Source organism: Bufo bufo, chromosome 6, assembly GCF_905171765.1.
Source record: "Bufo bufo chromosome 6, aBufBuf1.1, whole genome shotgun sequence".
NCBI classification, from domain to species: Eukaryota; Metazoa; Chordata; class Amphibia; order Anura; family Bufonidae; genus Bufo; species Bufo bufo.
In genome coordinates, this window is record NC_053394.1 from 242,090,481 (window position 1) to 242,112,210 (window position 21,730).

The 21,730-nt window shown below is 41.5% G+C and overlaps 1 protein-coding gene across 1 annotated transcript in view; it reads left to right on the top strand.

The window, feature by feature from the left end:
• Window positions 1–21,730, top strand: part of GRID1 (glutamate ionotropic receptor delta type subunit 1) — a 1,665,856-nt gene that overhangs the window by 871,229 nt on the left and 772,897 nt on the right. The window lies entirely within an intron of this gene.

Below are 21,730 nucleotides of genomic sequence, written 5' to 3' on the forward strand. Positions count from 1 at the left end.
ATGAAGCAGTGATGGCAGACCTTCTGGACGTTTTTTCTATCTGCATGTAGGATCTTTGAAGCTCAGCCAGAGTGACCAATGAGTTCTTAGTCACCTATCTTACCAAGGCCCTGCTTCACTTCATTTTTTGAGTTTGGTGGGCAGTTCTTTCCTCCTTTTATAGCTTGTTTTTTGCTCTAATATGAACTGTCAACTGTGTGACCTTATATAGGCAGATGTGTGTCTTTCCCAATCATGTCTAATCAACTGAATTTACCACAAGTGGACTTCAATCAAGGTGTACAAATATGTCAAAGATGATCAAGAGAAATGGGGGCCCTCAGAGCTAAATTTCAAATGCCAGAGCAAAGGTTCTAACTCTGAATATATGCATTTCTAATATAATGTTTTCACTTTCACATTAAAGGATATCTGTCATCAGATTTGTATCTATGAAACGGATTGACCTGTTGAATGTGTGCTTGGGGCAGCTGAAGGCATCTGTGTTGGTCCCATGTTCATATATGCCAGCATTGCTGAGAAAAATGACGTTTTAATATATGCAAATGAACCTTAAGGGGTGGTGGGGGCATTGCTACTACTCCTAGAAGTTTTGCATTCTCTGAAACTGCCGCACCCACTCCACTTAGATTGACAAGGCAGTGTAAACTTGATCATCTCGTCTGGCCCTGACTTCTTCTGAAGACACTCAAAGTGCAGAGGGGAGTTTCATAGAGAGCATAGGCTCTAGGGGTAACGGCAATGCCTCGGTTGCTCTTAAAGGCTCATTTGAATATATTAAAGCATTTTTTTTAGTAATGCGGCACATATGAACATGGTACAAACACAGACGCCTTCAGCTGCCAAGCGCACATACAACAGGTCAGCCAGTTTCATAGTTACAAATCTGCTGACTGATTACCTTTGAGGGAGATTGAGTGCAGATTGATGGAGGAAAACTTTTCATCCTTTTCTATTCATTGTAGTACAGGTCCACATCATATTAAAATATTTTAAAAAAAGGTGAAAGGGTCTGAAAACTGAATGCACTTTGTGTGTGTGTGTGTATGTATGTATGTATACACACACACACACACACACACATATAAGCATACATATCTACTGACTACATAACCAAAGGAAGGTTTATGGTGATTTGAAAGACTAAAGCCCTTTTAGCTACCATTTCTAGCAGATAAGTAGCTAAACACATCCTTGTGTGAAGAGAACTTTTGTTTGACTATGTCTATGATTCAGCCACATCGTATTATATCTTGATCTGACATTCTTGGAATATGAAATGTCTTGGAAACTGAATACCCTTTGACAAAAAGTATTCTCTGAGATTCTACCCTCAGTCTCAACAACTGATTTCTTCAACAACATTGAAAGTGTGGAAAGAGGTTTGATTTTATAGAGCATCACTTTAACTGTTATTACATTTATGGAGATAAGATAAAATAAATATTTCCTGATTTGTGTCATCCCCGGCAACATCTGTTTTAATTCAGTAAAACACAATGAAATCCATTCTTCCCTCTACTGAATACAACCCATGTGCTTATTATTCTATCCCCTTTTAAAATCAATAAATTATTCCGTTCCTTCCTATACATTGTAGAAAAACATGTCTGTTTTTCCTCTACTGCTTACAAAATGTGAATTCAATTAGTAGCCTTTCTAGGGATGTTCTCTTTTAGAAAAAGCCTTTCATAGACTCTGCTTACTGCAAAATTTATTAATATTCCTGTATCGAAATCAGTTGTTCTGGTAGAGTGACTCATCTGAGCTAAAAGAACGCTGGTTCATGATCTGCATGTCAATAATGTAGCATCGATATTGATGCTAGTGGGATGGATAAGAGACAACTTTTGCTGTTGCTCAACAATATTGTATCTGTAAACCGAGTAAAACAAAATTTCCGGATCTCTGAAAGAAAAAACAGCTTTTAGTATTTCACAAGGAGAAACATTGTGCATCATTCGTTATAATTATCAACATTTAGCACAATATATGATTCATTTTAACTAATAAAATGTCATGTAAGTGCTGGATTTTTCAAATATTCAGAATTACTGGATAGCCATAGGAAAGTATACCAAAGTTAGGGTATCTTCATATCACTGTTTTCCATCTTCTGATCCATTAGAAAAACAATAAATAAAATAAATAAAAAAATAAAAATGATCCTTTATTTTGAGTATCCATTTTGCTGATTTTTCATCCGTTTTAGGCTCCATTCACACATCCGCAATTCCATTCCGCATTTTGCGGAACAGAATTGCGGACCCATACATTTCTATGGGGCCGCACGATATGCGGCCCCGATCCGGAATTGCGGACCCGCACTTCCGGGTCCGCAATTCCGATCCTGAAAAAAATAGAACATGTCCTATTCTTGTCCGCAATAGCGGACAAGAATAGGCATATTCTCTTAGTGCCAGCAATGTGCGGTCCGCAAAATGTAGAACGCACATTGCCGCTGTCCGTGCAAAACACACACGGATGTGTGAATGGACCTTAAGTCTGTCCCATTTGAGATCCTTTCTATGTGATGGGGGGAAAGGAAATTTATGGACAAGCCCAATGATTTCTCTAAATAAAGATCTTATTATTATTGACGGATCAGAAGAACTAAAAACTAAACACTAATGTGAACCTTCCCTTACCTGTAAAGGAAGACTTAAAAAATAAAACTGTATTCTGCGGAAAATAGTTTTTCATTTGAGACTCCCACCAATAAGTGAGAGAAGAGAGTGGCTACAATGAATTTCTTTCTTTTTGAACATCTGATTGATTGTATTGTTCATAATGCAATACACTATTTTTTTATGTGGTGATGCTACAGAAATTACAGCTGATAGCTGGGTCCCAGCAACCGGAAAACCTAGTTGTCCAGTTTACTTTTAGAAGACTCTTCTAGCAAAAAAAGATTGTAAAAAGAGAATAACTCTTTTAAAGAGGACCTGCAGCCAACCCTGACATGTCTGTTTTAGCAACTGCTTGTATCCCCCTTGTAATAACAATTCTGGAACATCTATTCTAATGACTCTATGATGTGTTGTTCATTTATTATTCCTGCTAGATGTCATGAATGAATTGCTAGTACTCTGTAATTAAGGTCCAGTTAGGTGTAACCAGTTGGGGGGTTGGGGTCCCTGCACTGTTGGACATGATACCCCTACATTCTCACAACTGGTAATCAGGGCTGGGACAAGGTCCACCACCAATAGAGGCTGAGCTGCCCAAGTGCGCCCCCCCCCCCCAACTTGTGGAGTCTTTACTAAATACTTACTGTTGTAATCACACATAAATATGCACAGTTTAATGTACCAATTAACTATAGCTGTAAACAAATGCACAACCTCTTTATATCCATATAAAGATAGAAATAAAATGCAAAAACAAGTCATATAAGACAATAACCACATAATCTTAATATAAATAAACATAATCCTGTCAAGAAGACAGAATAAAAACTAGCAAGTTTTGCATCACAAACTGTATAGTTTTGTGGTAATTTATCTCCAAAGGAGTGAGAGCAAAATTCCAAGTGCAAAACAGATATGGGTGTAAATTACAGTGCAATTTATCTTGCCTTCATTCAATGGGGGGTCTGTGAATGAGACACTGTTATGGGGGATCTGTGGATGACACTGTTATGGGGGATCTGTGGGTGACACTGTTATGGGGGATCTGTGGGTGACACTGTTATGGGGGATCTGTGGAGAACACTTATGGAGGATCTGTGGATGACACACTTATGGGGGACCTGTGGATGACACACTGTTATGAGGGAATCTGTGGATGACACACTGTTATGGGGGATCTGTGGATGACACACTGTTATGGGGGATCTGTGGATGACAGTGTTATGGGGGATCTGTGGATGACACTGTTATGGGGGATCTGTGGATGACACTTATGGGGGATCTGTGGAGGACACTGTTATGGGGGATCTGTGGATGACACTGTTATGGGGGATCTGTGGATTACACTGTTATGGGGGATCTGTGGATGACACTGTTATGGGGGATCTGTGGATGACACACACTGTTATGGGGGATCTGTGGATGACACACTTATGGGGGACCTGTGAATGACACAGTGTTATGAGGGAATCTGTGGATGACACACTGTTATGGGGGGATCTGTGGATAACACTGTTATGGGGGATCTGTGGATGACACTGTTATGGGGGATCTGTGGAGGACACTGTTATGGGGGGATATGTGGATGACACTGTTATGGGGGATCTATGGATGACACTGTTATGTGGGGATCTGTGGATGACAGTGTTATGGGGATCTGTGGATGACACTGTTATGGGGGGATCTGTGGATGATACTGTTATGGATTGTGATTCACAATGGATATTGAGGGCCAGCAAATTACAAGGAAGGCAGCGGTGGGGGGTGGGGGATGATGATTGATAACATACATATCTAAATGGCTGGGGGGGGGTTGAGGGCTTGACTTGAGTCATCTACTGATCAGAGCATTAGAATTGCAGGAATAAATAACATCTAAATGTCTGGTGGGGTAGATGGGTGGTACGGGTAGATGGGGTGGTAGGACAAGGGCTGATGGGGGAAGGGGGAGCTGGGTTAGCTCATCTAACCCCCCCCTCCCCCCACCAGCCCTCGACCCCCCCATCTACCCCACCAGACATTTAGATGTTATTTATTCCTGCAGCTCTAATGCTCTGATGATCACTGATCAGTAGGTGACTCAAGTCAACCCCCCCCCCCCCCCCCCCGCCATTTAGATATGTATGTTTGCTTTAATCAGACATCCATCTGGACTGGCATTGCAAACTTATAGCAATTCGTAATTTCCAGAAGGAATGATAAAGGAATGGCACAACATAGAGTAACAACAATTGATGAAGCTGAACCCCTGGCTATTCGTAAAGTCATTGCTTGTGTCTCAATTAAATTCCATATAATGGTGCAAATATATTTATCCACATATAGCTCAATATCCATATCCCTGTCTGCTTTAAAAAAAAAAAAAAGAGGGGGCTATATGTATATATACGTTCATATAACTTCTTGGTATACCAGTAGTTTTTGGGCAGAAAACAAAACAAAACATGTATTTGTGGTGATTTCTGCTAGATGTATGATGCTATTGATTCATGGTGATTACTGTTTTTCTAAAGAGTTTGCTTTGGATATGAAAAAGATAAAGACACAATACATTCCTCCCAACCTTCCTATCTGATTTGCAGAATAGTCCCACATAATGGGCCACTGTATGTGCTTCTGCAAACATGCATGGATCTGGGCATTTCTGGAGATTTTTTGTGCTTTACTGAGTGAATTGTCTGACAAGACAATTATGGGGAATAAACTGTTCTCTCCTGATAATTGATTGATCTTTAGTGGAGGTGAGAGCAGTATCTACTTGCAGCAATCATCTACTAAGTATGGAGATAAGTTATTGCTGCTATGGTCATTGTCCCCATACAGACTTATTCTTTCTGAGCAACAGATCAGCTGCCCACATACAATATTTTGGGGGTGATAGGAGGCACAGTTACATGGGGCAATTCTTGGGAATTACTGTTCCTAGGAGCAATCTTATAACTGCTCTGATTGTCAGCTGGTGTAAAAGGACATTAACTCAAATTCAAGGCAAAATAAGCTTAAATTATCATATAGTATTTATCCTGAAGTTCAAGTAGAAGGCAAAGTTTAGAAATTATAATATTAATATATTTCTTTTACTTACAGAGATATTTGATAATTGTATCTGATGACAACAGTATTTGTATAAATAAATATGAGGTAACACAACAGTCACCCAATATCCAACAACAGCTATTAGGAACAACAAAATTTGGCATGCTAGAGTTTAAGATGACCATACACAGTCAATAACTGCCAGATAACGCCTGTCTCTCCTGACTCCCTCCTGACCCCTAGTATACAAACATGTTTGGTTCAGATGAACATATATGTGTTGTCAGTTGGGGTGAGACCTGCTTCCAAATACTCCTGGGAGAACAAAAGGATCAGCTGATTTATTTTTTTATGCAGGCCTTTAACTTACCTGTTGTTTATTTCCAAGTCAGACCTGTCTTGCATCTGCTTACTATTAGATTGTATTTAGTATTTAGTATTACAGTGTAGGTAAAGCAACCCTTGACTTTAATAATAAATATTATGAAAAATTGCATAATTACGCTTTTCATACAGTATATTGAACTTTTATACTGTTGGCAATTTTTTATAGTTTCCAATGTTTCGCTGCAGTTAGTAAGAGTGTTAGAAAAAAGCTGAAGGAAGCTAAGTGGTGGGGGCACTTGGCAATTCCTTTGTTTCCCATCCATATTGTTTTATTTTGGTGATAATTAAAATGCCTTATGTAATGAGAGATTTTGACAATGGTGGGCTTTTTTTTTTTGCAGAGGACCTGTCACCTCTCCACACATGTCTGTTATAGTATTTACTTGTATACCCCATGTAATAACACTTCTGGGACATCTATTATTATGACTCTATATTGTGCTATTCCTTTGTTATTTCTTCCGCAGCTTGCGGAAAATGTATAAACGGATGGTACCAATCGGGGGGGTGTCCCTGCACAGTCTGACACTAGAAGTACTGATTGGACAGAGTCAGACAAAGCCACTACTGTAAACACCTAGCAGTACCATTACTGCAGACTGCAGACAATTTATTTATAAACTTCTAGCAAGAATGATATAGGAATGGCACAGCATGCAGAGACATGCAAAATTTGAGCACCCCTGGTCAAAATGACTCAAAATGACTCTCTGAACACTTAAGCACGTTGATTATTAATTTATCTCCAAAAGGCATAAAATTTAAAATGGAACACATTTTTCAACATTTTAAGCAATATCAGTGTGTTATACAATTTGAAGACTGAAAAAAGGAAAGGTGTCCCTTGCAAAAAGTACCCATGTGATTTGAGCGCTCAGATAACTTTGACCGATGTCTTAGACCTTAAAAAGTCTTGTAGCATTAAGGCTTATTCACAATCAATGTTAGGAAAGGCTAGGTGATGCAAATTTTAATGCTGTGATTCCAGACTCCTCTAACCTTGTTCCAAATTCCAGAAGCCATGAGTTATTCTAAGCAGCTGCCTAAAACACTAAAAAGGAAAATGGTTGAGGCCTACAAAGCAGGAGAAAGCTATGAGAAAATAGCAAAGCATTTTCAGATTGCTATTTACTCAGAGACAGTTGCTTGTAGGATTGTAAGAAAGGCAAATAAAAACCTTGCTTGACTGCAAAAGATCTTCAGGAAGATTTAGCAGACTCTGGAGTTGCAGTACATTGTTCTATTGTTTAGCAACAACTGCAGAAATATGGCCTTCATGGAAGAGTCTTTAGAAGAAAACCTTTCCTGTGCCCTCACCCAAAAATTCAGCAACATAAGTTTGCAAAAGAACATTTAAAAAACCTGATGCAATTTGGAAACAAGTTCTGTGGACTGATCAGATTAAAATTGAACTCTTTGGCCACAATGAGCAAAGGTATGTTTGAAGACAAAAAGGCACATAATTAATTTCCTGTTGAAAAGAGGATGGCTTCTACAAATAGATAATGATCCTAAGAACACCCCAAAATCCACAGTAAACTATCTCAGAAGGGGCAAGCTAAAGGTTTGACCATGGCCCTCAAAGTCCCTTGATGTGATCATAGAAAATATGTCTACCGACCTCAAAAGAGCAGTGCATGCAAGACAGCCCAGGAATCTCACAGAATTGGAGGACTTTTGCAAGAAAGAATGGATGAAAATCCCACAAACAAGAATTTAAAGACTCTTGGTTAGTGTTTAAAAGGTACGGTACTTGAAAAAGTGAGGGCTATTACTTACTAATTATGAAGGGTGTCCAAAGTTTTGCTTCAGACCCTTTTCCATTTTTGTTATTTTGAAAATGTAAAAGATTAAAATGTTTGTTTTCTTTCTTAAAATGCAAAGGGAATGTGTCATCTTTAACTTTATGCTTTTGGAGATCATTTTATTATCAACTTGCTTAACTGTTCACAGTAACAATAATTTTGACCAGGTGTGCCCAGCTACAATGACGGGGAATGGCGATCATGCGGAACCCTGTCATTTAACCCCCCAGATGCCATGATCAACAGCGATTGTGGCATCTGTGAAGTTGGGCAGCTTGGTGTTGCTGAAGCTTCACAGGCCTGTCGTAGTAAGGCACATCTCAGCAGGGATAGTGTAAAAATGCCATTAACCCCAATAGATCTCTATTAGGGTGAATGGACCAAGGGATCAAAGGATAAAATCTTCTAGCCCCCTAAGAGGGTTAAAAGTTATAAAAGTAAGTAAAAAGTATAAAAAGTAAAAAAATATAAAAAACATGAAAATATTCCATTTAAATCACACCCTTTTCCAATTTTACATACAAAAATACACAAACAATAAAAAAATTGACATATTAGGAATTGCCACTTCTGAAAAATGTCTGAACTATTGAAATATTAAAAAAGTGGTATATATACCACAAAAATTGTACCAATAAAAACTACAGTTCATTCTGCAACAAACAAACCCTCATATAAAAAATGTTTATGTTTTTTAAAAGTTTTTTCAAAGTTTTTCTTTTTTAAGTATAAAACAAAAAACCTATACAAATTTGGTATCTCCGTAATTGTATTAAGCTGCAAAAAAAGGACATCATGTCATTTTTAGCATGCAGTGAACAGCTTAATCTCAAAACCCAAAAAACATTGGCGGAATGGTGTTTTGTTTTAAATTTCACCGCTCAGTGAATTTTTTACCATTTTACAATAACAGACATGGTAAATTAAGTGGTGCCATTTAAAAATACAACTTATCCCGTAAAAAATAAACCCTTATATGGCTATTCAAATCGAAAATTTAAAATGTTATGACTATTGGAACTGAAAATGGGCCTAGTATCTAAGAGGTCAAAGTACAGTGGGATGCGAAAGTTTGGGCAACCTTGTTAATCGTCATGATTTTCCTGTATAAATCGTTGGTTGTTACGATAAAAAATGTCAGTTAAAAATATCATAAAGGAGACACACACAGTGATATTTGAGAAGTGAAATAAAGTTTATTGGATTTACAGAAAGTGTGCTATAATTGTTTAAACAAAATTAGGCAGGTGCATAAATTTGGGCACCACAAAAAAGAAATGAAATCAATATTTAGTAGATCCTCCTTTTGCAGAAAATACAGCCTCTAAACGCTTCCTGTAGGTTCCAATGAGAGCTTGGATTCTGGTTGAAGGTATTTTGGACCATTCCTCTTTACAAAACATCTTTAGTTCATTCAGGTTTGATGGCTTCCGAGCATGGACAGCTCTCTTTAAGTCACACCACAGATTTTCAATTATATTCAGGTCTGGGGACTGAGATGGCCATTCCAGAACGTTGTACTTGTTCCTCTGCATAAATGCCTTAGTGGATTTTGAGCAGTGTTTAGGGTCGTTGTCTTGTTGAAAGATCCAGCCCCGGCGCAGCTTCAGCTTTGTCACTGATTCCTGGACATTGGTCTGCAGAATCTGCTGATACTGAGTGGAATCCATGCGCCCCTCAACTTTGACAAGATTCCCAGTCCCTGCACTGGCCACACAGCCCCACAGCATGATGGAACCACCACCATATTTTACTGTAGGTATCAGGTGTTTTTCTTGGAATGCTGTGTTCTTTTTCCTCCACGCATAACGCCCCTAGTTATGGCCAAATAACTCAATTTTTGTTTCATCAGTCCACAGCACCTTATTCCAAAATGAAGCTGGCTTGTCCAAATGTGCTTTAGCCCACCTCAAGATTCCTCTGCATCACTCTCGCGAACAGCATCTCCTTGTGTAAAGTGCGCCGAATGGTTGAACGATGCACAGTGACTCCATCTGCGGCAAGATGATGTTGTAGGTCTTTGGTGCTGGTCTGTGGGTTGACTCTGACTGTTCTCACCATTCGTTGCTTCTGTCTATCCGAGATTTTTCTTGGTCTGCCACTTCGAGCCTCAACTTGAACTGAGCCTGTGGTCTTCCATTTCCTCAATATGTTCCTAACTGTGGAAACAGACAGCTGAAATCTCTGAGACAGCTTTCTGTATCCTTCCCCTAAACCATGATGGTGAACAATCTTTGTCTTCAGGTCATTTGAGAGTTGTTTTGAGACCCTCCATGTTGCTACTCTTCAGAGAAAAGTAGAAGAGGAGGGAAACTTACAATTGACCCTCTTAAATACTCTTTCTTATCATAATTGGATTCACCTGTGTATGTAGGTCAGGGGGCACTGAGCTTACCAAGCCAATTTGAGTTCCAATAGTTCTAAAGGTTTTGGAATTAATAAAATGACAACAGTGCCCAAATTTATGCACCTGCCTAATTTTGTTTAAACAATTATAGAACACTTTCTGTAAATCCAATAAACTTCATTTCACTTCTCAAATATCACTGTGTGTGTCTCCTATATGATATATTTAACTGACATTTTTTATCGTAGCAACCAACGATTTATACAGGAAAATCATGATGATTAACAAGGTTGCCCAAACTTTCGCATCCCACTGTAATTCTAAATTTGCAGGTGTGGTTTGGATGGTGCTTAAAGGGAACCTGTCACCGGGATTTGGGGTATAGAGCTGAGGACATGGGTTGCTAGATGGCCACTAGCACATCCGCAATATCCAGTTCCCATAGCTCTCTGTGCTTTTGTGCTTTTATTGTGTAAAAAAAACTATTTGATACATATGCAAATTAACATAAAAGAGTCATATCTTACTTGTGTGACCACAGAAGAGTCATATTTTCAAGCTCTGACTCATCTCAGGGTAATTTGCATATGTATCAAATCGTTTTTTTTTTACACAATAAAAGCACACAGAGCTATGGGGACTGGATATTGTGGATGTGCTAGTGGCCATCTAGCAACCCATGTCCTCAGCTCTATACCCAAAATCCCGGTGACAGGTTCCCTTTAACACAAATACATGACAATTAGAAATGAGTGAAGTTATGAAAAATTTGATTTGGCTGCTTTGCCGAATTTCAGAAATAAATTTGTTGAAGTGCATTCCTTTGTATGCAGAAGGCGCAATGACGGAAAATGGCAATTGCACCACCCCCCATCATTGAACCTCTCAGATATCGAGTTCTTTGCTGATTGCGGCATTTGAGATTAAAATTGAGGCCTTTCCGGAGACTAATCCAGTTTAAAAAATAAAATAAATAAATGCATACTGACTTTATCAATTTTATCATGGAGAGGCCGTTGTGGCCATCTTGATTGAAGATACTGCGCACAATCTCACACGGTGACATGATGATATCACGCTGGCAGGGCGTGGAGATGTCATCACTGATGATGTCACACCACTCAGCCAGCGCAAATCACTAGGATATGCCATCACGCTATGATCTGTGAGATCGCTGCAACCTCCACTGATGCTAAAATTGTAGGGGCCTCATAATCAGAATAGTACTGCTTTGGCCACCCCCTGTGCATGGAACTGCAGCAAGGCTCTCAAGTGAATGGGGCCAACACTGCAGTTCTCTCTATAGCCATGTGAGCAGGAAAACGTCTGTATAGGATGGTACACTACTGTTACAGCCCTTTCATTTTTAATATCAGCAGGGATCTTGGAGTAGGACCCATTTTATCTCTATGCTATCAGTTTATGACATGAGAATACTATTTTAAGCAATACATGGTGCAGTGAAAATTCACAGGTTACCTTGAATCATTATAACCATTCTTTATTGATGTTGTGACCTTTGAAATCACAATATTCTCTTCTGGTGTGCACACTTTCATCACTGTGCTCGTCTGACCACATCACCAAGTATTGATTTTGCAGGTTGTTCATGGGATATAGTAATTCAAAATATTAACAGTTGAGAGGGTTTGGTATGTGTTCTGTACAACTAGCAGAGCGTTAAAGACTTGAGTAAAATGACTTAACAGCAAGTCTTTAAATTTGAGCCTACAAAAGACAGGATTTTCTGTCTTTGTTCTTGCCCATATATATTATGGTCTTTAAAGACTCACATTCTTCTTCTGTAAGCTTTATAGACATGTTTCATTGCCAGCTTCCTGCCGGCTAATTGCAAAGATTGTTCCAGTGAACTAGGGTGTCATAGTGCTGAGCTTACTCGGAATGGCATTGATTATCGCTATCCTTTTCTAAAGCAAATGAGACACTACAATGATTTAGTATGTAAAGTGGTATCTTCATTAAGACTAGTAATGAGCGGCATAGGCAATATTCTTTTTCGTGATATTTCGTGAAATTTTCACATAATATTCTCAATAAATTTGTGAATTCCAGAAATCGTGATCTACAGTCATTATTTTCGCGATTGTGCAAATCGTCACTAATGATGCACATATTTTTTGTGCAATACTTGCAACTTCACATTTTATCAGATCTCAGTAGATATTTCTGATTGGTGCACTAAGTATTGTTGTGACATCACAGCTAGAGATTAGCAAATTTTTAAAAAATTAATTCGCCATTTCGCCGAATTATCTAGAAAAATTTGGTTAGATCCGAATAAATTTACGGCAAATTACGTTAAAAAAACAGCTATTTCCTGGCTGCTGAGAGCCTTTATAATGGTGTACAGCAGTGATGGTCAGTTTGCAGTGTTCGCCAGCGAACACATGCAGGCTGCCATCTTTAGTAAGGTAGACTCACCCGTCCGGCGATGCACAGGTAAGCCCTTATCTGTGCCTGTGCTGGGAGCCGGCTTGAAATGAAATGCAGCCCGATGAAGGCCCCCGGCGGCTGTTCTTTCTCGGAACTGCCTGCTCCCGGTGACTGCATTTGATTTCAGACCGGCTCCCGGCCCAGGCACAGGTAAGGGCTTACCTGTGCATCGCTGGACGGGTGAGTCTACCTTACTAAAGATGGCAGCCCGCATGTGTTCGCTGACGAACACTGCAAACTGACCATCACTGGTGTACAGCACTGTGCCGTGCAGTAACACACATAGGGAGTCTACTTTGGTATTGAAATAATACTGTGAGTCCTAATGACATGCAGATGACAGGTGTCGCTCTTAGAATCACTGCACACTTCACTTATTTGGGCAGTCACGGAGCCAAAACTGACCAAATAACTCAAGTATGAACTCAGCCTTAGGCTGGGTTCACAGGGGCCTTGCGGGTGACGTGTGAGAACAGATGTGGGATTTGTTGTGGGAAAATGCAAAATTTTTCCCCACGAGTGCAAAGAGTTTTAATGCGTTTTGCACACGCGTGAGAAAAACCAGAAGTTCGGGTTTGGGATAGGTGTTATATAGATTTTATTATGGTGATGGATGATGTGATGGACCGTGTGATGAGCGCAGTGATGTCACCACAGGTTCTTTTCCTCACAGATGAAGACAGAAGAGAAGCCGGGCTGCGCGAACAAGTTGATTAAGGTGAGTTAAATTATTTTAAAAAAATTTTTTAACCCCTCCATCACTATTTTACTAAGCATTCTGTATGAAGAATGCTATTATTTTCCCTTATAACCATGTTATAAGGGAAAATAATAAAGATCGGGTCCCCATCCCGATCGTCACCTAGCAACCATGTGTGAAAATCACACTGCATCCGCACTTGCTTGCGGATGCTTGCGATTTTTACGCAGCCTCATTTACTTCTATGGGGCCTGTGTTGCATGAAAAACGCACAATATAGAGCATGCTGCGATTTTCACGCAACGCACAAGTGATGCGTGAAAATCAGCGCTCATGTGCACAGCCCCATAGAAGTGAATGGGTCCGGATTCAGTGCAGGTGCAATGCGTTCACCTCACGCATTTCACCCGCGCAGAAAACTTGCCCATGTTAAAAGAAGCCTTACAGGTCGATATTAGCTCCAAGAAGAAGCACACTCCTTTTACACTTTTGCCAGCTGATTCAACATAGATGTCAACAGAACCTGGTCTATTAAACGCGTATACAATTACAGCCCCCAGACATAGAACAGACATAGAACAGACGTCGTGAGTAGTAAGTTTGTGTTGACGTCACTGAATAATTTCCCCCCTCCTCTGATCCGTCAGAACAATAACCCACAAAAAACAAATCCTGTCTGTGGAGCATATGCCTTCACTCGCTCAATAATCCATCACTATTGCTAAAGCTAAAAAAAAAACAGGAGTGGATGTAAAACAAAGATGACACGTGAATTGAATATTTGCATGTCTTCTGTGTTTTGAACCCACTCCTGCTTTTGGCTACCAAATCATAAGCCAATTCTGATGGGACCATACAGGCCTTACAGCTGCTACACAGACAGGATCTGTTGTGCATGTAATTTTTCATTCCTTCTGACATATCAGAAGAAAGGTCAAATAAATCATGATGTCATCAAGGCCGAAAGCCAAAATAGTGTACCAGTCATGAAATGTAGATGGTGGGAACAGCATGAGAAGACCACAGAGTTAACCTATGACATAGTGGTGAGGTCGAAGCAGCATGAGGAGACCACAGAGTGGCAAGGTGACATAGTGTGAAGATGGCAGAAGCATGAGGACACCACAGTGTGGCAAGGTGATATAGTGTGGAGATGGCAGCAGCATGAGGACAAAACAAAGTGGAAAGGTGACATAGTGTTGATATGGCAGCAGCAGGAGGAGACCACAGAGTGGCAATGTGACATAGTGTGGAGATGGCGGCAGCATGAGGACACCACAGAGTGGCAAGGTGATATAGTGTGGAGATCGCAGCAGCATTAAGACACCACAAAGTGGAAAGGTGACATAGTGTGGATATGGCAGCATTAGGAGGAGATCACAGAGTGGCATGATGACATTGTGTGGGAATGGCAGCAGCAGTAGCAGGATACCAGAGAGTGGCAAAGTGACATAGTGTGAATATAGCATCAGGAGACCACAGAGTGGCAAGGTGACATAGTGTGGAGATGGCAGAAGCAGCAGGAGGACATTACAGAGTGGCAAGGTGAAATAGTATGGATATGGCACCAGCAGGAGGAGACCACAGAGTGTCAAGGCAGGGATCTCAAGTCTCCCTGAAGTTCAGGGAGTCTCCCGCTATTAGATAGCGGCTCCCTGACGCCCGCATGTGAAACAATATATCCCGGAAAGGTTTATCTTAGTCAGATAGCAGAGCAGAGAGACAGAGAGATAAGAGAAGTGACAGGACACAGAGTTTAGATTACAGGTTGAATTAACCCTTTAGGGTCAAATTGGCTTCTCAAGGAGATATATATGTTAAAGGCATTCCCTGTCTCATTCAGTAGCTATATAACTATTGAGAGAGATGTATTTTTTTTAAATACATTTACACATTTACACATTTAACCCTCCATTTTAATTATATTATTTACCCCAGTGTTAAATACTCCCCCCCCCCCCCCCCCCGGATGCTTGTTTTTTTCCTACAGCGGGGTAGATAATTACACACAGGGTTCACTTGCTTCTTGTCAGCTCAGCGAATGAACCGAAGATTCGATTCATGAATCAGTTCATTTGAATGAACTGATTCAAATGAACCGATTCATGTGAAAGATCCGAACTTCCCATCTCTAGTTTACTCGCAGTAAACCTTTCCGGCAACCTGTAGTAGTGTCCCCTTCTTGGCGCGTGCGCACAGTGCAAGAAGAAGCCGATGCCAGCAGTCCGCAACGGCGTATCAGGCTGAGCCTGTGCGCACGCGCGGGATTTCAGAGCGGGAGGAGGGGGAGGGAGGGGGAGGGAGGAAGAGGCGGCGCTGGGCACGAACGGCGATGCTTGCGGCCGGGCACCATGCATCCACAGACCTCCCCTGCTTGGGCACCTTAATTCAATGATTGACAGGTTAGTAAAATCTGTTTTTCCACAGAATAAAGCCACAAATAGCTTCTATAAGGCCACCTTAGAAATCAGAATGCTACCCTGGACATGAGCAGATGTTTAGCTCACAGGGCTTATAGGTGGTGATAGAATCCCTTTAATCATATACAGGGTAATGAGCCCCGTCCTCCACACCATAGAGCAAAGTGTGCAGATACTGATTATGTTTGGAAAATGTAATAAAAAGTTTGTGAAAGAAAAAAAAATGAAAACCTCCCTGAAATGAGAAGTGCACCCCCCTGAAATGAGTTTTTGCAGGTTGGGATGTCTGTCAAGGTGACATAATGTGGAGATGTCAGCAGCAGCAGCAGGATAACACAGAGTGGCAAGGTGACAAAGTGTGGATATGGAAGCAGCATGAGGACACCACAGAGTGGCAAGGTGACAAAATATGGATAAGGCAGCAGCAAAAGGAGACCACAGAGTGACAAGGTGACATAGTTTAATGGTGGCGGCAGCATCCGGAGACCACAAAGTGGCAATGTGACATAGTGTGGAGATGGCAGCAGCATGAGGACACCACAGAGTGGCAAGGTGACATAGTGTGGAGATGGCTGCAGCATGAGGACACCACAGAGTGGCAAGGTGACATAGTGTGGAGATGGCAGCAGCAGCAGGAGGACACAAAAGAGTGGAAAAGACACATAGTGTGGATATGGTAGCAGCAGGAGACCATAGAGTGTCAAGGTGACATAATGTGGAGATGGCAGGAGCATGAGGACACCACAGAGTGGCAAGGTGACAGTGTGGAGATGGCAGCAGTAAGAGGACACCACAGAGTGGCAAGGTGACATAGTGTGGATATGGCAGCAGCAGGAGGAGACCACAGAGTGGCAAGGTGACATCGTATGGATATGGCAGCAGCAGGAGGAGACCACATAGTGGCAAGATGACAAAGTGTGGAGATGGCAGCAGCATGAGAACACAACAAAGTGGACAGGTGACATAGTGTGGAGATGGCAGCAGCAGCAGGATAACATAGAGTGGCAAGGTGACAAAATGTGGATATGGCAGCAGCAAAAGGAGACCACAGAGTGACAAGGTGACATAGTTTAATAGTGGCGGCAGCATCCGGAGACCACAAAGTGTCAATGTGACATAGTGTGGAGATGGCAGCAGCATGAGGACACCACAGAGTGGCAAGGTGACATAGTGTGGAGATTGCTGCAGCATGAGGACACCACAGAGTGGCAATGTGACATAGTGTGGATATGGCAGCAGCATAAGGACACGACAGAGTGGCAAAGTGAAATAGTGGGGAGATGGCAGCAGCAGGAGGAGACCACAGAGTGGCAAGGTGACATAGTGTGTATATAACAGCAGCAGGAGGAGACCACAGAGTGGCAAGGTGACATAGTGTAGAGATGGCAGCAGCAGCAGGAGGACACAAAAGAGTGGAAAGGACACATAGTGTGGATATGGTAGCAGCAGGAGACAAAAAAGTATCAAGGTGACATAATGTGGAGATTGCAGGAGTATGAGGACACCACAGAGTGGCAAGGTGACATACTGTGGATATGGCAGCAGCAGGAGGAGACCACAGAGTGGCAAGGTGACATTGTGTGGATATGGCAGCAGCAGGAGGAGACCACATAGTGGCAAGATGACATAGTGTGGAGATGGCAGCAGCATGAGAACACCACAGAGTGGACAGGTGACATTGTGTGGAGATGGCAGCAGCATGAGGACACCACAGAGTGGCAAGGTGACATAGTGTGGATATACAATCAGCAGGAGTAGACCACAGAGTGGCAAGGTGACATAGTGTGGAGATGGTAGCAGGAGGACATGACAGAGTGGCAAGGTGACATAGTGTGAATATGGCAGCAGCAGGAGAAGACCATAGAGTGGCAAGGTGACATAATGTGGAGATGGCAGAAGCATGAGAACACCACAGAGTGGCAAGGTGACATAGTGTGGATATGGCAGCACCAGGAAGAGACCACAGAGTGGCAAGGTGACAAAATGTGGAGATGGCAGCAACATGAGGATACCATAGAGTGGCAAGGTGGCATAGTGTGGAAATGGCAGCAGGATGAGGACACCACAGAGTGGCAAGGTGACATAGTGTGGATATTGCAGCAAGGAGGAGACCACAGAGTGGCAAGGTGACAGTGTGTATAAGGCAGCAGCAGGAGGAGACCACAGAGTGGTAAGGTGACATAGTGTAGAGATGGCAGCAGCAGGAGGACACGACAGAATGGCAAGGTGACATAGTGTGGACATGGCAGCAGCAGGAGGAGACCACAGAGTGGCAAATTGACATAATGTGGAGGTGGCAGCAGCATGAGGATACCACAGAGTGGCAAGGTGACATAGTGTGGAGATGGCAGCAGCATGAGAAAACCACAGAGTGGCATGCTGACATAGTGTGGAGATGGCAGCAGTCGGAGCAGACCACAGAGTGGCAAGGTGACATAGTGTGAATATGGCAGCAGCAGTAGGAGATCACAGAGTGGCAAGGTGACACAGTGTTGAGATGGCAGCAGCAGCAGCTGGACACCACAGAGTGGCAAGGTGACATAGTATGGATATGGCAGCACCACAGAGTGGCAAGGTGACATAGTGTGGAGATGGAAGCAGCAGGAGGAGACCACAGAGTGGCAATGTGACATAATGTGGATATGGCGGCAGTAGGATACCACAGAGTGGCAATGTGACATAGTGTGGATATGGCAGCAGCATGAGGAGACCACAGAGTGGCAAGGTGACATAATTTGGAGATGGCATTAGCAACAGCAGCATCAGGAGCATACCACAGAGTGGCAAGGTGACATAGTCTGGAGATGGCAGCAGCAGCCTCATCAGGAGACCACAAAGTGACCCGGTAACAGAGTGGGGAGTTGGATGGCAATACCATTACTCGCTGATGAAGGTGGGTGAAATAAGGAGTAGTGTTGGACGAGCATGCTCTATGCTCGAGTCTCCTCCCCGCACGTTTGTTGGCTGCTACGCAGCAAATGAACGTGCAGGTAAGTACTGCCATTCACTGTAATGCCTTAGCCATGTTTGCTTCTGGCATTACAGTGATTGGCTGTACGGAACGCGTCATCGGGTGCTATAAAGCACCCCGATGACATGTGTTCGGCTCAGTCTTACTCAGGTAGATCTGTGCTGAAGAAGGGACAGATAGTGTAGGGAGTGAAATACTAATAATTTATTGGAAAAACTTGTTAGAGACCCAAAAGTCCTTTTAAGGACTATTGTTGTATCTGGCAGTAATATGATTATTAGAGCAACCTGCGCTAAATTGCGTGGAATTGTTAGAGAGACCCAAAAGTCCTTTTAAGTACTATTGTTGTATCTGGCAGCAATATATATTTTTACGCAACCTGCGTTAAATAGCTTGCAATTGTTTGTTCGCTGCAGACAGCGACATTATCTGCGCTACATCTACTGTGTAACGTGTGCGCAGCCTAAAAATATTTGTGACATCCAGTTCCATGCCCCAAGTCCTCAGTCCTCACACGTGTAGCTGCCATTTTAAGGAAAATAGTGATTCATTATCACGTAGCGCGAGGAAATTTGCATTCAGTGTGAATCAAATTTTTCCTGAAATTCTAAACAAATTCGACTTTGTCAGCTTCGATTCGCTCATCTATAATCACAGCACTATGTCTGTAGCATGTATGTATGGACAGCAGAGAAACAGTAATTCCTATCACACTACCTAACACCCTGCACTGGAGCCTATCAGCTACACTATATCACTATCTAACCTACACTGACTATCTCCCACTAACTATCTGTATTATATACTGTATATGAGCTAACTAATGTAATTGGATAAGTAATAGGATCCACATAAAAGCACAGAGCACAGCAATGTCACTGCTCTCTCTCTTAGAACGGAAATAAAAAAGCAGAAAATCGCTGCTGGGGAGTTTCTTATATAGTAAAGCGGTAGGCAACTTTCCTATTGGTTGCTAAGGATATTGCTAAGCTCTGACAAATAAATTGCAGCCTTCTCATTGGCTCACAAGCAAGAAGGGAGGTTACTGATGAAAAATAAAAATCTAGAATATTCGCGATTACGAAAATATAGCACTATATTCTACATTTTTGCTAATTCTCGAAGTGCCGATATTCGTGATAAAAAATATTGATTAGAATATTTGCGATCAACACTAATTAATACCTCTAGGGGATGGTTGGCAGTGCTAAAGTGTGGAATGCTTAGATGTGCAAATGCGTAATAGGCTCTTTGTGTGTCAGATAATTGTTATAGCACAAGTAAATGAGCTTTGAATTATCACAACCAATATTTATTACTAGTGTTGAGCGAGCATGCATGGCTGAACAGCAGTTCGGCTCGAACATCGCTATGCTCGGCACATCGCAGTGTTCGGCCGAATTCTGTGTATGCTTAAGCACAATTGAACACAATGAAAATCAATGGGAGACCCGAGCATTAAACAAGGCACCCCCTGCTCTGAAGAAGAGAGGGTGTCTGGTTCACAGAAAAAGGTTAGAAATTGATGGAAACACCACCGAAATGGTTTGAAAACAGCATAGGAAGGATTTCTGGATGCATCTTGGACTCCCATTACCTATGACATACAATAGACAACCACACAAAGTCTATATACCAAAAGACAGGTATGTGCAAGCCAACAATCTATCCATGAGACAGATACAGTCAGCATACCTTACAATGGCAGCCTTGTGCACTATGAGAAATTCAAAAACAGCTCTGATCTGACTGAGAGACAGTAAATCTCAAAGTTGCTTCATAATTGTTGGATAGCTTGGGTGGACCTGCACACCTAGATCATTATCATTAGGGTGACAAAAAGTTTTCTGATTGTCCTAACATAACATTCAATAACCTTTCTATACAGTTTTGTCATGTAAACTCATTTGCATAATCGTGGACATATGCAAATTAGCTGAATCTGCTTGTTTTTCAGCTGAAATACCATTTGCATGCAAAATTCGCTATTAGAATATTTGCGATCAACATTACTCATGAACAACACCATTTATTTGTTTCATAGTCCTATGATAAGACTATGAATACAATAAATGGCGCTGTTTATGACTTATGAACAGCCCCATCTATTGGTTTCATAGTCTTTTTTTTTTCAAATACATTTTATTAGGTTTTGATATAATTTGCACATTTACATTCAAAGGTACATATTGTATCAAATTACAGGTCATATTCCTTTTTTACAGATATGTGCAGTGAAAACAAAGATAAAACACATAATAACAGTGCAATAACCCTTTCCCTAAACATTTCCTTTCCCGCCCTAACCCTCCCCCCTTATATACAGGTGATGTGGTTTAAAGTTTTCTTTTTATTATAGGTATTCTTGGAGGTGTACAGTGTCTCATTTCGGAGCTCATGTGGATTTATTGTCATGTAGTCTCATGGAAGTGCATCTTTATGTAAGGATTGATGATGCTTTATATGTTATTAATTTCATAGTTAGTGATAGACGAACATCGGCCGGGATGATTCACTAACACGATTGCGCTAACTCAATCAAATGAACCGCAATTTCGCGGCGAGCCCCATTCACTTTAACAGCAGGCGAACCTGAAAAACCTTCAGGACATATTTGCAGCGACCAAAAACTTACTAGAAGTGCACAAATTGTCCCACAACATGCACAGTGACATACCAGAGGGGGATCAATGGCAAAAATTCCCATAAAAAATATTTATTTTAATCAGGAGCCATTTTTAAGTGTCCTAAAGGGAAACTCTCAAAAATGTGCCCTGCTGGAGCATAGAAGAACTTTATTTTAGGCCACGGGAGTACAGGCACCAAACATTAGGCATTCACCGGACAGAAAACATCAAGTGATTATGTGGCTGGAGGTATATTAGATGGTCATTGGATAACAATTTTACTTCAGGCCAGAGGAGTACAAGCCCCAAAAACTTTCATTCGCCGTACAGAAAAGAACAAGTGATTATGTGGC